This window comes from Triticum dicoccoides, chromosome 3A, assembly GCF_002162155.2.
Source record: "Triticum dicoccoides isolate Atlit2015 ecotype Zavitan chromosome 3A, WEW_v2.0, whole genome shotgun sequence".
Classification (NCBI taxonomy): Eukaryota; Viridiplantae; Streptophyta; class Magnoliopsida; order Poales; family Poaceae; genus Triticum; species Triticum dicoccoides.
The window spans coordinates 141,032,174-141,035,834 of record NC_041384.1 but is presented as its reverse complement, the minus strand read 5'-3'; positions in this window follow the sequence as shown (position 1 = coordinate 141,035,834).

Below are 3,661 nucleotides of genomic sequence, written 5' to 3'. Positions count from 1 at the left end.
TAATTATGCAGTCCGCCCCAGGCCGAACTCAACGAGTCATCAAGTGGCTCCCTGGATTCATCGGACGTGAACTCAGTTCCGCCCGCTGTCTCCCCCCGCACTGCGGACGACGCCGAAGTGGCGTCGCAAAGAGCTCCGGGGCAGGAGGAGGTGGTCCTGGAGGAGCCGCAAGGCGACCTCCCGGACCCCAGGAGTAAAGGGGACAAGACCCCCCAGGGCTCTAAGTCCAGCTTTGTGCCGGACACCGCGCCGGAATCTTCAACAGTTCCGGACCGCGGTAGGCGAACTCCTTCCAAGAGGAGCAAGCCTTCTGAGCCGGCAGCCTCCGTCCAACCGGAGGTGCCGGACAATCTGCTGGAATTGCTTGACGGTGCCTCCATCGACGAGGAGCACCGTACTATTATGAGTACGGTGATCCGGAAGGTTCAGTCCGCCAAGAGCGGACTGAGTGAAGCTTGCGCTAGCCTTCTAACAGGCTTCGAGGTAAGTAAAAATATGTAAAAATATTACCGCATAGACAGTAGCCCCTGATGCTCTGTTTGGCGTTTGGAAAGAAAAGCCGAATAGAGGATCTATTAATTTTCGCAGGAGTCTAACAACAAAGAGTCAACATGCGTATGCAGGCTTCGCTGCTAGCCACCGCCGCACTGACTGCGGAGGTGGGTGCCCTGAAACAGGGACTTGAGCGGACCGAGCAAGAGCTCGGCCTTGCCAAGCGGCAGCTCGAGGAGAAAGAAGGTAAGAAATACCTTACAGAAAAAAGTGCCTATAGAGAGGCGTGATTGCAAAAAATAACAGGATTGTACTGCTTATTGTAGGGGCCACGACTGAGGTGGCGACCCTCAAGCAGGCGCTGTCCGAGGTCGAAAAGAAAGCGGCCGCGGAGCGCACCGAGCGAGAGAAACTTGAGGCCCAGGTCGGCGAGGTGCAGCAAGAGCTTCAGGCTCTCATGAAAAAACATGAGAGTTTGGAGCTTGAATCAAAGACGCAAGCATCCGAGCTTGCGGCGGCCCTGGGGACTGCCAAGTCTGCCAAGGCCGAAGCCCAAGAGGCCCTCCAAGAGTTGGAGGAGATGAAGAAGATTGCAGCGGGCAAGGCATCCTTTATGCAAAGCAGAAATATAAAAGTAAACTACTTGTTACTTACCCGAATCCGAAGCTCTCCAGGGGAATTCGCAGATCTTCCCCGCAGTGTATCCGCCGCCGCCGCATTCTACCGAGCTGAAGAGGGTAGCTCAACGGAGAAGGTGTTCTGGTCTCAGTATGCTGAGGCCGGACACCCTGTGCCATTGAGCGACCAGCTGAAACAGCTGGTCGAGCTCCACAAGGCAGCCGAACAAGCCATGAAGGGCTTCATAGTTCGGCTGTGGCCTGGAGAGGCCCTGCCTGGGAGCTACTTCGGGTTGGTGCGGTGGCTGGTGGAGGCCTGTCCAAGGCTCGAAGTCATCAAGCGGTCCGTCTGCATCGAAGGAGCCCGTAGGGCCCTTGCCCGTGCAAAGGTGCACTGGGGTAAGCTGGACGGTGATAAGCTTGTGAGGGACGGGCCGCCGTCGGGGAAGGAGCATCGCAAGCCCGAGAACTACTATAAGGATGTTCTTGCGGGTGCCCGCCTTGTGGCGAATGAATGTACGAAGGATGTAATTTTTGAATGAACTCGCTCGTGTTTATCCTGTGCGCTGAAAACTTGTTCATAGGCGCAAAGCAATGCTTATTGAATTTAAAATATTATTTTCTGTGCGGCCGTTTATCAAAAATTGAGAGATGGCCAGTAGACGACTTCTGCCCCATGCCCCTAGTGCTGGGGTGTTCGGCATAAACCTGAGCGCTCTTTTTCCCATAGTTGGGTCCTTCGAGGGAGGCGCTCAGCACAACGAACCAGGCAATCGGACTATAGTGCTTGAACACTCTCACTTAGCCATAGAACTTTATAATTTTAAATTTCGGCGAAGCCCCTAGTTCGGAAGACCGAGTTCGGGGCGCTATCCACGCCTTGGCCGGACAAAGCCAGGTCCTCGCTCGAAGCGGCATAAGCCTTTAGGGACTCGGAAAACCTCTCGAACAGCGACCGATCTCTCGCCACATCATGACAGTCAGTTTTAGCTTTCTCCACTGAGGTGCTTAACCCAGCTGAACCGGGGCACAATCGCAGTGGTTCTCCTAGTGCTACCTTAGCCGATAGAGCGGAACGTAAGGCACCAAAACATAGGAGCCGGGCAAACCCAACTATTGACCCAAATCATGATTCGGAGCCGATGCATATAGTGCTATAAGTTCGGGGTGCCGCACTTGTGAAAGTGTACAGACTTCTCACACCATTATGAGGGGTACTGAAGCCCCTGGCGTGTTTGCCGTACCATGGTGTACGGGTGCAATCATGTCATTTAATAAACATATATATGAAAAGAGGATAATGCAAAAAACAGACAAAAAGCTATGCATTGTTTATAGAGAGGTTATTTATCAAAGCCGAACGATACAAATAGTGCGGTAAGCAAAAGATATTGGACTATTCAGTATGTCCTGACCAGGGGCAGGCCGCGGAATTGTATTTAAAACAGGTATACCGCTCGGAACAGAGACCACCTGGGAGTTCCATAATGCGGCATGGCTTGTCTGCCTCCCTGGATCTTGCATCGTTTGTGCGGCAGTCGAATTGCCGAACAGGTCGTCCGAAGTATGGAGTCCTGAAAGTAAGAAAAAATAAAAAAAATCCAGCAGCCCCTAGTACGTTTTAAGCCGTATTTTGGGTGTGCCGTTATTGTGCCCCTTCCCCTGTGCCCAAGGTATTTCAAGGGCGTAGTTATGTACGTGAGGTACTGGTTTCGCTATGTCGCGAAAGCTAGGGTTGGGGCCGCATTGCTAGGCTTGCTCAGAGTGTGTCAGGCGGTCCTGCTGTGGGTTACTCCAGGCGCGCTTGGCAGTGTCTGGCTTTTTAATGGCCGGACTGGAGAATTGCCTGAGAAGGCTACTTTGTACCTCCGCTGCGAGAGCCGCCGTATGCTCCTCCGTACGGAGGGAGCATTCGGTGTTTCCGTTGAACGTAATTACTCCTCGAGGGCCTGGCATCTTGAGATTGAGATATGCGTAGTGCGGCACCGCATTGAACTTTGCGAATGCGGTTCGTCCAAGCAGGGCGTGATAGCCACTGCGAAACGGGACTATATCGAAGATTAACTCTTTGCTTCGGAAATTGTCCGGGGATCCGAAGACCACGTCAAGTGTTACTGAGCCTGTACAGTTGGCTTCTACACCTGGTATAACGCCTTTAAAGGTCGTTCTTGTGGGCTTAATCCTTGAGGGATCTATGCCCATTTTCCCCACTATATCCTGATAATGCAGGTTCAGGCTACTGCCGCCGTCCATGAGGTCTCTTGTGAGATGAAATCCGTCGATGATTGAGTCGAGAACCAATGCGGCGAAGCCGCCATGACGGATGCTAGTGGGATGGTCCCTTCGATCAAAAGTGATCGGGCAGGAGGACCATGGGTTGAACTTTGGAGCGACTAGCTCTATCGCGTATACGTCCCGTAGCACACGCTTCCGCTCCCGCTTGGGAATGTGGGTTGCGTATATCATGTTCACCGTCCGCACTTGTGGGGGAAAGCCCTTCTGTCCATTGTTGTTCGGCAGCTTGGGCTCCTCATCGTTGCTGTGCAGCCCCT